The sequence below is a fragment of the Pseudonaja textilis genome, chromosome 5 (genome assembly GCF_049901715.1).
Source record: "Pseudonaja textilis isolate UNSWEBS1 chromosome 5, rPseTex1.2, whole genome shotgun sequence".
NCBI classification, from domain to species: Eukaryota; Metazoa; Chordata; class Lepidosauria; order Squamata; family Elapidae; genus Pseudonaja; species Pseudonaja textilis.
Window position 1 is genome coordinate 75,224,113 of NC_141994.1, and position 14,448 is coordinate 75,238,560.

Below are 14,448 nucleotides of genomic sequence, written 5' to 3' on the forward strand. Positions count from 1 at the left end.
ATGCGCTTTTCTTGAACGATTGGCCTGAATGACCACCCCCAGGCGTCTCTCTTTCCCTTTCAAAAAAATTGGGACAACTACCAAGCCCCAACCTTCTGGGACATGGCTGGCGGAGTCGATATAATCGAATAGCGCCACCAAAACTGGTATCCCCTGAGAGAAAAGAATTACAAGTTACTCTTTTATAATGGAATTTTTATGAAGTAGAAGATGCTTCTTTGCTCTTTCTGATGCTTTTCTGTTAGCTTCCTCTTCTTCTTTTTCTGCCTAAAACCCCTAAAACCTAAAATGTGTTCGGTACAAGTACATGATACATTATTATAAGCGACATCCTCCCAAGGTAAAGCCCAGCGGTGAAACAAGATAAGACCCTGAAACCCAGAAAACAACGTGGTGCTGATTCTCAAGCTTATAATCTCATTTGAGAATATCGAGAATAAGGGTGGGGGGCTTCTTGGGGTGGCGTGTTCTGTGCAGGGGTATAAATGTATTGTTTGAATAGGAAAGCTTGCTCTTCTTGTACCCAATTGTCATGACCCTGGTGGAGACGGATTCTGAGCCATCAGAGAAGGACCCAGGCCCATCCTCCATCCATCACAGGGCACGCAGGGAGGAGAGGATCAGGGTAAAATGGGGTCTACTTGGGAGGAGAGGGCCATGATCCCCTTCATGGGTTGCAGGTGTGAGATCTGCATCAGAGTTTGGACTTGCGTGCCAACAGACGCTGGAGACAAATTAGTGTTTGATTCCTAAAGAAGGTTTATCTTGGTTGGCGTTCTTCCAACGGACTGTCCCTGGTTATCTTCCTGAGGTTGGCCATTATCTATCCTGGTTTGTCGAGGAACTTTATTCAATGCGGTTTGGTTTTGGTTTTGGTTTCGTTATCGGCTCTTTGAATGTGAACTGTGTTTCTTGCCTTTGAAATGTTATTTTGAAAATAGTTTACTCCTCCACTGCGAACCATTAAACAGTGAAGCCAAGTTGAAGGCGTGAAAGGAGTTTTAGTTCCCTGTGGGGTGTTGTTCGATTTCTGATATACTCTGGGTCACCACACCAATCCACTTTGGAAGGGACCTGAAGGCCCATTTGCAAACGCTTATTTTCTTTAATAAACCTTCGAACTGTGAACCAGACTCGTTCCTGTCTTGTGAGCATTGAATATTTCGGTTCTTACATCTCACATCCGCCACTCCAAATTGCTCTTGAATAATCCCGCAGAAATGAATCCAGCTCCTGGAGCTTTTCCAGTCTTGAGTTGGCCAATGAGCGATTGGATCTCGCACTCTGAAATGGCGGGTGAGGGGCATTTTTATAAATCCTGCCCTGTTTACCTTGCTAGCAGTTGCTAGTTCCTTCAGCGCAACCGTCCCAACGTGACTATTTTTCTGCATTTGGCCAACGTAAGTTCCTCTATTCTCACGGTCTCAATCCACCACATTGTTCCAGCGAAGTAGCTGGCCGGCCTGCAAAGGTACAATTTCCACATACTTGTGGGCACAAGCTCCTCACTGATGTTTTTGTGGGTGTGTACAATTTAATCCATGCCGATCTGTTTTTGCTCGGCCTGCAAACCCCAAACCCAGATCCTCACCAATGTTTACTTCTTGATTATAATACATGATATAATAAGAGGTGTAAAGAATGCTTCCACTGGTTATTCTTTTAAGCACAGGATGCAGGTCTATTCGTATGCTGGACCCAGCCCAGGTTCCCTGAGGTAACTGTATCTCAAGGAACCGGGTAGGGGTAGCATCAATAGCATAGCAGAAAGAGAGAAACTCCTTTTGATCAGCTTCCCACAACGATCATGGCCATTCGTTCAAGTTTGACTCTTGCCAATTCTCTGGGCCAGGGGTCTCCAACCTTGGCAACTTTAAGACTGGTGGACTTCAACTCCCAGAGTTCTTCAGCCAGTCCACAAGTTATCAACTAAAAAACACTTCTTTGGTCTTTTTAGTTGTCAGCAGAAAGGGAGGTGGGGAAAGCAGTGCATTCCTGAAATGCTTCGGATAATCGCTAGGCAGACAAAGCTTCTGGCGTGCAAGATTATTACTGGAGAGCACGATGGATGACTCTTAAGTCTGGTGAGCTGCACTGTCAGCCCAGAGGCCAGGCCAGGGTGGGATCCTGCGCCATTGTCCTGTAGAAGCATGAGGGTTGTCTCCATCTTGTTTCCAAAGCACTCAGAGGCCAGCCCCATCAGCCATAAGGAGAGTTGCTGCAGGGGCACTCAAAGGACATCTATTCAGTCCCAGGTTTTATAGCCTGGGGGCTGGTGAGCGCACTGTCTTAGGACCAACGGATTAGCCATTGGTTTGGAGAAGATGACCACTAAACAAAAGACAAAGAAGCATCTCATTTTTTGGTGCAAATCTGAAACTGGCCAATGGGTGCATACCACTTTCGGTATTCATTTTACATAAATTAACTTCGTCCTTTATGCCTACAGATTAGATTGTGGCACAAACGGTGTGAGTTTCCTCCGTCCAGGGTTCAATTTCTTGCTGAGAATGAGAAGTTTATTGACACACATTCGTTTTCAAATAAAGATAAAATAAAGATAAATGGTGACCGTTGGCACTCTTTAAACTCAGAAAGTTCCCTTGGATTAAGAAATCAAATAAGGAAAGAGGAAGGAGGAAGGAACAGAAAGCCAGAAGGGCTTCCCCTACATAGAGCAAAGTTGGCCCTAATGGGCTTTTTTCCCCAGCCGTGGGGATCTCCAGTCCTGGAAGAGATGAATAAGTAAAAACTTGGATCACAGACTTCCAGTAAGGTTGAAGCATAATTAATAAGTAAAAATCAACAATAGTTAAAACTGAATGAAAGGAATACACTCATCCCACATCTTGGGACATTTACATAAATCCTTAGTAAGGCCACACCTGGAATACTGCATCCAGTTTTGGTCACCCCATTACAAAAACGACGTTGAGGGAAAATGCAAAGAAGAACAACTAAGATGATTAAGGGCCTGGAGACTAAAGCATCAAAAACAGTTGCAGGAACTGGGCATGGCTAGTCGAGAGAAAAGAAGGACCGGGGTGACATGATAGCCGTCTTCCAGTATTTGAGGGGCTGCCCCCCAAAAGAGGGGGGTCAAGCTGTTCTCCAAGGCACCTGAAGGGAGGACAAGAAACAATGGATGGAAATGAATCAAGGAGAGAAGCAACCTGGAATTGACAAGAAATGTCCTAACAGTGAGGACAATTAACCAGTGGAACTGCTTGCCACTAGAAGTTGTGAATGCTCCCACGCTGGAGGTTTTTAAGAAGAGACTGGACAGTCACTTGTCTGAAATGGTATAAGGTCACCTGTGTGAGCAAGGGGTTGGACTAAAAGACCATGGGGTGAAACCAGGCTCAATAGTAGGAACTGTGAGAGGGATCTCGGAGTCTTAGTGGACAACCAGCTAAATAGGAGCCAGCCCTGTGCAGCAGCAGCCCAAAAAGCCAATGCAATCCTAAGTTGCATTAACAGAGGGATACAATTGAGATCAAGGAAGGTACTAATACCACTCTATAAAGCCTTAGTAAGGTCACACCTAGAGTCCTGCACCCAGTTTTGGTCACCACATTATAAAAAAGAAGTTGAGACTCTAGAAAAAGTACAGAGAAGAGCAACCAGGATGATGAAGGAACTGGAGGCTAAAACATACGATGAACAGTTGCAGGAACTGGGCCTGGCTACTCTAGGGAAGAGAAGGACCAGGGGAGACCGGAGAGCATCTTCCAATATTTGAAGGGCTGCCCCCCAAAAGAGGGGGTCAAGCTATTTTCCAAGGCACCCGAAGGCCAGACAAGGAACAATGGATGGAAACTGAACAAGGAGAGATTCAACCTGGAAATAAGGAGAAACTTTCTGACAGTGAGAACAATCCACCCATGGAACAGAAGTTGCCCTCGGAAGTTGTGGGAGCGCCATCACTTGATACTTTCAAGAAGAGATTGGACTGCCATTTGTCAGAAATGGTGTATGGTCTCCCGCTTGGGTGGAGGGGTTGGACTAGATGACCTATAAGGACCCTTCCAACTCTAATTATCTGTTAACTGTTAACCATGAAGGTCCGTTTCTGCTCTATCCTGTTAGATTGATTGACATATCAGTAAAACATTATAAACACAGGGATGGAATTTTCCCGGTTTGGAATGGTTCACCAAACTGGTTATTAAACCAGCAACATCCCACCATTGCATAAACATCAAACAATGTCAGTCTTTATTCATTGATTAGGACAACAGATTTCAAATGTTTTCAAATAGCTTAATTTTTATAGCTTAACAAACTCCCCCTCCTGTGTTTTCCTTGCAGGAATTTACAGCTGCTGGGTTCCTACAATATGCTAACTCAGGTTAAGGAATCAATCAATCAGAATAGAGCTGGAAGGGACCATGGAGGTCTTCTAGTCCAACCCCATTCTCAAGCAGGAGGCCCCATACCATTTCAGACAGCTGGCTGTCCAGTCTCTTCTGAAAGACTTCTATTGATGGAGAACCCACAACGTCTGAAGGCAACTTCTCTTCCACTGGTTAATAATTCTCACCGTTAGGAAGTTTCTCCTTAATTCCAGGTTGCTTTTGAAATGAGATTGATGCACTTAGGTAAAATATGCTGCATTAATGGCTGAGTTTTGTACAAATGTTGAACCACAAACCAGCCAACTCTGTTTTTTATGCAGAAGGTGTTTTGGGTGAGCAGGTCCTATTTCTCAACTTGGATACATATGCTACAGCCCAGTGGGATCTCTCAAACAGATCCCGAGAGATCCGTCTTTGCCTTCATTCATGAGATCCTGGTCTGTCCCATGTAAGTTGATCCAAGTTGATCCACTGGGATCAACTTGGATGTGAAATGTGGGTGAGATGAAGCGAAAACAGCCGTTGTAAGACAGCCGGTTTCACCACTGCCATTTAAGGGGACCTTGGATTGGATCCCCTGATACCTCGCTCTGGATGACAGGCTCACAGGCTCATCGCATTACGGGGGGGCTCAGGTGGTCCCCTCTCTCTACGGTGTAGGAAAATTGGTTCCAGCACCTCTGAAGCCTCTTCTGGGAATCCTCCAAGGTGGAGAAGCCACCACCTTCTTTGGTTGGACAAATCTTACCTCAAGGAGATTTTCCTCATATTTCAATTAAATGTAAGGAGCTGCATTCATTATTTCTGGAGTTAGTTGCCAGAGAACAATGTTTCCCAGGACAACCTTCCTGAAATGGCCAACTTGGGGTCAAATTAAGTTCCTTGGGGTGAATAGAGACAACTGAGACGCCATTTTTTTCCCAGGATTTGGGGGCTCTTAATAAGGATCACCCAAATTCCCAGAGCAGCAACTTAGTTGGTGGTTGGCAAGCTGAGTGTTAACAATTGATCGAGAGAGCACCACCAAGGATGACACTCTAGGTGGCATTCAGCCGTTTTGGACCAGTTCTGGAGAACCGGTAGCAGAAATTTTGAGTTGTTCAGAGAACCAGCCAATCCAACCTCTGACTGGCCCCGCCAACCCCATCTCTTCTCTGCCTCCCATTGACTCCCAGCTGATCGGCTGGGTCTTCTTTGGTTGCCCTGCACAGGAGAAGGGAGCTGGAAAGCAGGTCAGGGGGGGTGAGGATGGAATGGGGATTTTGCAGTAACCTTCCCTGGCCACACCCACCAAGCCACGCCCACTAAGCCACATCCACAGAACCGGAGTAAAAAAAAAATTTGAATCCCACCACGGATTGACACAAGCTAAAACTTGCCTTCTTCCCCTTGGAAGGAAAACAAGGAGGAAGAAGAAGAGCAGAAAGGACAAGGAAGCGAGTCCTTCTGTCAACATGCCTTGATGGCTGTCTCCTTCACCAGGATCGATCAGGAAGGCGGGAGATTCATTACAGATTCATCTGATATTAAACAGCAGCAGCAAGCTGAAATCCGGGGCCTCAAATCATGGAGGGCCAGACTATGGAGATTCTCGGTCATCCGGGTCATGGTTGTCCCAGAGGTGCTTTTTTTTCAAGAGCCGAAGAAGCTTCTTGGATGAGAAGCAAAATGTCTTCAAAGGAAAACCAGAAAGTCCAGTTGCCTCCTGAAAGAAGCACCTTTGCGACACTGGAGACCAGGCAGTCAGAGGGATTGTAGCAGTGGTGGGATTCAATTTTTTTTTACTACCGGTTCTGTGGGCGTGGCTTGGTAGGCGTGGCTTGGTGGGCGTGGCAGGGGAAGGATACTGCAAAATCCCCCTTCCCTCCTCACCCTCCCCCTGACCTGCTTTCCAGCTCCCTTCTCCTGTGCAGGGCAACCAAAGGAGACCCAGCCGATCAGCTGGGACTCAACGGGAGGTGGAGACTAGATGGGGCTGGTGGGGCCAGTCAGAGGTGGGATTGGCCGGTTCTCTGAACTACTCAAAATTTCTGCTACCGGTTCTCAAGAACCGGTCAGAACCGGCTGAATACCCAGCTCTGGAGTGCTGGGATTGGAAGGTGGCACCAGAACACAACACAGAGGGCCCCCTTTTTCAGATTTGACCCCCACCCCATGTCTCCCACCTCATCTCCCTAGATCAATCACCCCCATGAGGTTATTGCCTGCCCTTTCTCTCTTAGTTGCAACACACAACTAAGTCATTGCGACAGGTTCTGCCCAGACCACTTCCTGCTGTGTCTTATTGCTCTGGTATTGTCTTCCATACCACAACCAGAGATATTTCCTGCCAAGCTTGCAGTGCAATAAAATTGTTAAGTTTCCCATAATATCACCTGTGCTTCCTCCATTTCTCTTCTCACAAGTGAACTTTGAGCTTACAAGGATATTCCGTAATCCAACATCTCTTTCATTTCTGTTTCAATTCCAAAAACTTGTTTATTTTATATTTTACAGTAATTCCATTCCATTTCAATTGTGCATCAATTAGGTACATATTCCTTCTGCTTGCAATTATAATTAATACTTTTCTTACCAATATAACAAGAATCACATTTTCTTATGTGTTATCTAATATATCTATCATTTTTATCTTTTACTTATCTTTTACTTTATATATCCATCTAATCCATATTAATTGTTTTATTTTCTAACCGTTGATAAAATAAATCCTATATCATATCGTATTCTGTTTCTTCTTTTTCTTTGATTACCAATGTTAGTCTATTCATTTCTGCACATTCAAATATTTTCTCAGTTATTTCCCCTTCTATCGGTATCTTATCGCTTTGCCAATTCTGAGCAAACACAATTCTAGCTGCTGTTAACAAATATATAATTAAATATGTTTCTTCTTTGCTGTAACCTTCAGGTACCATTCCCAATAAAAAATATTTCAGGTTTCAAGTCTATATGTCATTTTTTCCAACCATGCGTGTTCTTTGTCCAATATCTTTTAGCTTCTATGCAAGTCCACCACATATGGTAATATGTTCCCGATGTTTGGTGACATTTCCAGCATTTGGCTAATTTATCTTTAAACATCTTCGCTAATTTTGCTGCCGCAAAGTGCCATCTATAAAACATCTTATACAAGTTTTTATATGCTGTCGATATTGTTAATTAGTAATTCCTATCCTATAGCTTCTGCCATTTATCTAGTTCTATAGCATATCCAGAAAAATTTGCCCATGCTATCATTATTTCTTTAACTTCTTCTTCTAATTTAACACCTAATAATAATAAAAAAACAATATAATCTTTTAATCGGCTTATCTTCCGTTCCTGTTAATATTTTATCCATTCTGTCATCTCCTTATAAATCCAGCTTTAATATTTTTTTCATATCTTGATTGTAATTGCGTATAGGAATACCAATGCATTTCCAACCCTTGTTCATTCAATTCTTGTTTTGTTTTGAGCTCACCCTTTTTTCATTTAAAATATCTTTATATCTGGCAATGATTCCCATTTTTAAGACATTTGGGTGTTCAAGTGCTTCCATTGTTGACAACCAGACTGGTATCTTCCTATAGTGTTCTTCTCTAGGGTTGTTTTCCCATGCTCATAACAATGCAATCCTGACCATGTGCCTTTGCAACCTCTATTTCAATTCCTTCGCTTGTCTAATTTTGCTTTGCTTCCAACTTGGAACTATTATTTTCCCTTTCGGTCTCCAAATGTCATCATCTGCAGCTTGTATTTCTTCCCCTTGTCTTATTCCTGCTGCGTCTTTCTGCAGCTACAAATATCATGCAAGACGTTACAGGAAATGTAATCATTTCTTTTCTTGTCTGGGTTGCAGTGCAGGCTGCCGAGCCATTCCAATGCTAGTCTATTTCCTGAACATGCTTGAATCGTGGCAATTGTCAAAGTTCCTGTGGTTTGGAATGAGATCCAGACTAGCAGGAATTAACGGCCTCGCTTAATCCCTACGCGATCATCATCTATGCGATCCTCAGAAAGCAAGTGATCCAACCATCAAAGACATTGGTGACACGTGAGACTTGAAAAATAGAAAACATGGATTCTAAATAACATTTCACAAATAACAAATTTATGGGTTACATGACTCTTATTATATGACTATTGTTAAGTGTTGTACCTTCTGATTCTTGACTCTTGATGAATGTATCTTTTCTTTTATGTGCACTGAGAGCATTTGCACCAAGACAAATTCCTTGTGTATCCATTCACTCTTGGCCAATAAAGAATTCTATTCTATCTATCTATATTTCCCAGCTGGGTCTGTATCTAGTTACAGCTACTGGAAACTAAGTCATAATTCGGCAGAAATAATTTTTAGTCCCAACAATGCAAGGGTAAGGCACTCTTTCTGGGGTGTCATCTACATAGTAGTTCTGTACTTTAGGACCTGCTGAACGTGTAGTGTAAACAGTTTGATAGATTATGTCAATGAGGACTCTCAATTGTTGATAGAGCATACAAGTTTGTTTGTTTTTTAAACAAGTTTTATTGATTTTACAAACAAACAAACAAGACAAAACATCATTAAACATTAAAAACATAAAACCTCTTTCCATTGTAGATCCTTACAAGGCAGGTAACATATTGCTTTATATCACATACTTATAATTTATCCCATTTCCATATAAACACGTAAATTCCCTTTACCAAATTCCACATTGTTTCTCTTTAATCATTATTCAATCATATTTCCTTTCTGATTTATCTGCTATCCAGTCATCAACTTTATATTTCCCTCTGGCTTGTTTATAATTATTCTCATCTAGTCTTCTTCCGAGATTTTATTATTTAATTCTTAATTAAACACACACACATAAAACACAGACATAAAAAACATAAAGCTTTCTTCTAGAAAGTAACTTGGCCCCAGATTACCTCTTTTTGTATGGACTCAGTTGTATTCACGCTCTTCTTATATACCATTACCCATCTTATTTACCATTCTAAGATGAATTAAGATGAGGCAAAAGTGGAGAGGAGTTATATAATAGATATAGAATGGTAAGTTTGATTTTTTTTTTTAAAAAAAAACACAGTTAGGGGACCTGCAGTTGCCTTGGCTGAGAATATCATGCGAACATAATTAAAAAGTCAAGTCCCCACCAGCGTAAGAGGGAGGAAGCTCAACAAGGTTAAATCCTGACCCAACTTATACCTCTGGACTCCATGTTTCTTCATGTTCTACAGTTTTTAGCTTGCATTTCATTCAAGGGAATAACACGTTGCATGTCCCTAGGCACTTTAGAGCAAATCCTACGGTTCTTCAACAGCTAAATCTTCCAGACGTTATACTGATGTTGCACTCCACAGAAAGTATCTAAAAAAAAAAAACATTTTTATAACATGCTTTGCAGTAAAATAGAGAAGGTGCAGGTGAGGCTACTAGCCTCAGTTGCATCCATACCACAAGCAGAGTTCCATGCTGAGAGTCAGGGCAGTCCTAGCCAACTCTGGCACATTTCAGCCAGGGTACCACAACAGCAACCACCGCCTGCTCACACCCTTCTGTGCAAACTAGGTGATTTAACTGAGGGGCCTCTTTGCAAGCCAATACACTGGTTACCACACTCATCACGCAGGGATGTCTTTAGGTAGAGGTAAAGGTTCCCTTCCTGGCACATCTGTGCTAGTCGTTTCTGGCTCTAGGGGGCAGTGCTCATCTCCATTACAAAGCCAAAGAGCCAATGCTGTCCGAAGACATATCCATGCTCATGTGGCCGGCATGACTAAATGCCTTCAAAGGCACACAGAACACTGTTCCCTTCCCACCAAAGGGGTCCCTATTTTTCTACTTGCATTTTTTACGTGCTTTTGAACTGCTAGGTTGGAAGAAGCTGGGACAAGTAACGGGAGCTCACTCCATTACACGGTGCTAGGGATTCGAACTGCTGAACTGCCGACCTTTCTCATCAAGAAGCTCAGTGTCTTAGCCACTGAGCCACTGCGTCCCTAGGGAGGGATGTCTTTAGTACATGGTTTAAAAAAAAATAGAAGCCATGACATCCCAACCAAAGCTCCGTTCAGTGTTTGCATGCAAAAAACGTTCTTTGCTTGCCCTCCAGTGGCCAAGCCAAGCTTGACAGGTAAGATTTGGCTGCAATGAACTGACTTGGTGGCCAGGTATTGACTTCTGCAACCAGGACTGGGTGTTATAGCAAGATGGACCCCATGTCCCCTCCTGCTGCACCTTTTAGGGTTCTGTGTAAGTCCGTGTTTAAAGATCTATTTTGTCTACGTAAGTTTGCTGAATGTATTTGGCCTCTTTCCATGTCAATGCTTAGCTTCTGTTTGAGAGCAATCATCCCAGCTGGTAGAAGGGTTCAAGCCTGGAATTTAAATTGATTTATTTGTATACATTTTTCTGCACCCAATCTGAGAACATGTAGGGCAGAGAAAAGGCAGCAGCAGCAGCGAAGGTCAACCCAACTGCTCGTAAGGAGGCAGGCTCATCCCTCTTGGTGGGCTGCACCTGAGGCCGGCTCTTTAGCAACACAGATAGATGGAGACGATGCTGGGAACAATGTGTTTGTTTCGTAGCTGAGCATTTCCTGGCTGTTGTGATTCCCGCCTTGCCTTGGACTGACACTGTGCCTTGAGTTTGGATCGTGCCTTGTGAACTCTGGAGTTTTCTTGCCTCGTGTGAACCCTCTTGTGTTGTGGATTTAATTTGGTCTGGTGGGGTTATCTTGTTTGGGAAACTTTCCAGTGGCCATTGCTTTATGGACTAACATCAGTCTGCTTTTGGCTGGACTTAATAGGGACAGTTCTGGGTTTCTGGTGATGGGAATTGCTAGGGAATATTAATAAAACTCATTAAACCACCATTATGTATGTGTGCGAGTGAACGGGACAGCACAAGGGCCAGCAGGGAATTATGCAGCAATTGTCCAAATGAAATTAGAGACACTGACATAAATTTATAGTTTTATATTAATAAACATACTGAATATTTATATAGAGAGCAGACAAGATAGTCAGGAACACAGGAACATGATGAGGTAAGTTAACCCTTATAGAAAAAAATAGTAGAAACAGGCAGGAAAAAAGGGAAACACCCCCTTTACACCCACAGCAACCAATCACAGTGCAGATTGCCTCATGCACAAGCAGACAAGATAGGGACATTGTGAGGTAAATCTAAACAGCACTCAGAGGACCCAGACGAAAAAGGCGGGAAAAGGGGGAAACTCCCCCTTTACACTCACAGCAACCAATCACAGTGCAGATTGCCTCATGCACAAGCAGACAAGATAGGGACATAGGGACATCATGAGGTAAATCTAAACAGCATGCAGAGCAGACAGAAGAAAAAGGCAGGAAAAAAGGGAAACTTGTCCAACCAGCCAACTACAACAGTGTGTTCTGGCTCATTGTACAACCTCACTGTTCCAGCTACTGAATTTAAATATCTTAACAAGTCAGAACTGAAGGCTTCTTTTCATTTCAGGGCTTTCTTCTGCGCAGAGGAGAAGTTCAATCCTGGCAGAAATTGATAGGCAAAAGAAAAAAGAAAAAAAAACCATTCCTGTCAGGACCCATAGATCCCTATCCAGATCCTGCCATCCTGGTGGGGAGGGTGCCTGGATGCATTCCTTAGTCTATAGTCTTTTCCCTAAGGCTTATGTATCCTGTACTTTGATTTACCTTCTTGGAAATGTAAGGTGGATTTACAGGTGGCTGTTACATATAAGCTGGGTTGACAAAATCAGAAATAAGGAGGTGATAAGCTGCCTGGAAAAGCCAAGGGAAATCATCAAAACTATAAAAAAAGTGAAAGTTAGAATATTTTGGACCTGTGATGTGATACCTGAAAAAATACGGCATCTTTCACTTAATCCTCCGGGGAAAAATTTAAGGCAAATGAGGTCCAGGCAGAAGAAGATCATGGCTTCAAAATCTAAGGGACTGGTTCAGACAAAACTCAGCAGCACTTTTTTGTGTGGTTGTTGACAAAAATAGGATCGCCAACATGATTGCCAATATCCAATGACGGATATAGCAGGAGGAGGAGGAGGAGGGAAGAGGAAGAAAAAGAAGGAGAAGGAGAAGGAGGAGGAGGAGAAGAAGAAGAAGAAGAAGAAGAAGAAGAAGAAGAAGAAGAAGAAGAAGAAGAAGAAGAAGAAGAAGAAGAAGAAGAAGAAGAAGAAGAAGAAGAAGAAGAAGAAGAAGAAGAAGAAGAAGAAGAAGAAGAAGAAGAAGAAGAAGAAGAAGAAGAAGAAGAAGAAGAAGAAGAAGAAGAATGTAAGGGGAGAGGGCCATCTTGTTTGTCTCAGTGCCAAAGCCTCCAGCAAGAGACACCTGGGAAAAGCTCCTTATCACCTTCTTAGCCAGTGATTCTCAAAACAACTTCACACCTGTGGATTGGCTTATTCGACACCGGACTGAGGGAACCTTCTAGCTGCTTTATCCTAACCAAATTGTGCGGAAACCTTTACGTCTTGCTTCTTTTGTCCTGCAAACCCTTCCTTTCAATAAAGGGATCCTTTTGAAATGTTAATTGTTTCAAGAATTCTGCTTTCCTGAATGGAGAAGCTTTCACTTTCATTGTGCATCTTCACAAAGGTGCAACTCAAACACAATACTAAAGCCGACAACGATTGAAACCATATAAAAGGAATGCAACCCTTGCATGCTGTGAAGTATTTACTGTGCCTGTATAGGCATGTAATGTAATCATTATAAACACCAAATAGTTTTGGTTTCTAGACATTGATTAGGGCAACAAAAGCTTTCAAAAGCTTTGGTGTAGGTTAATTGAAGGGTTTAATAAAATCCCTCTTTCCTGTTTGGTTGCAGGCGTTTCATGGTTCCCACAACACGCTAAGACTTTAACTGAGGTTGCAATATGTCTGTGTTCCCGCAATATGCTAAAACTGCAGTGCAAGTGGAAGAGAACGGAATTTCTGTTCTTAAGGGAAGGGTAAAGGGTTTGTTCACACAATCTCCTAATTTGACAGCTGGATTTTGAAGAAACGCTGAACCACAAAACCACCAATGCTGGTTTTATGCAGTCTTGTCTGCAAAATCCCTCCCCCACTTTTCCCAATGTCTTTCTCATATCACCCCTTTAATTTGGACCTAGTTTTTGTATTTGTGCACCAACAGCAAGCTGAACCCCACCCGCAAAAAGCTTTGGATGCCACATTAAGCCCCAGAATAGCTAACCAAGCATGGGGAGTTATGTTAAAAACAGATATTCTTTAGAGCTGATCTATTTGCTGGTGCGAAAGCCTTGGTATACTCATTTCTCAAGCTTTATTTTCTTTTCAAAACTTTCATGGAAACATGAATATACATTATATTAATTTATTTCTCACCCTTTTAAGCAGCCTAATGGTTGTAGATGGAGCATTTACAATAAGTTACACTATAAATACCATTCAAATAAAAACATGCACAATGCGGTAAAATCAAAGGCAAATGGGAAACACCATTTAAATTAGGGAGCAGGAAGATACTCATTCAAAATCTAAAACAGGGCGGATGAAAACATAATTAAAAGCCCACCTAAAAGCATGGGAAAGTTACAGAACAAAAAAATAACAGAGTTGGAAGGGACTTTGGAGGTCTTCTAGTCTAACCCTCTGCTCAAGCAGGACACCCTGTGCCATGTCAGGCAAGTGAGAACTTCAAACAGAATGGTCTTCACTTGGCACCTATTAAGAACCCCATAATTGTCATGGCATCCATGCTACATATAAACAAGTAAAATGGCTGCCAGAGGACCTTCACTTCTCCAGTCAGTGAACTGTGGGCAAAATAGGCCACGTAACTGGGATCACACGACTTATAGAAGCCTAGTCTGAGATGTGTGGATCATTTGAGTTCAAGGCAGTAAGTAACATCTCCTGTATTGGACCATGAAAAACCTCATGGAGGGTCAATGCAAAATATCTGTTGTAGTAGTAGATGACGTGGCCCTCAGATCAGATGGTACTGAATAAACAAATGTGGAAGAGGTGAGAATCTTTGGAGTAAGAACGGTGTTTATGATGTGGGTGGAATAGACACCGAGTTGGTTCAGCATCACTGGGGAGGCATCGTATCAACATTTAAACAAGAA

At 42.6% G+C, this 14,448-nt stretch overlaps 1 protein-coding gene across 2 annotated transcripts in view; it reads right to left on the reverse strand.

Annotated features, from left to right (window-relative positions):
• LOC113452052 (C-type lectin lectoxin-Thr1-like) overlaps nt 1-14,448 on the reverse strand; it is a 156,930-nt gene that overhangs the window by 7,548 nt on the left and 134,934 nt on the right. The gene's annotated exons all lie outside the window — the stretch shown is intronic.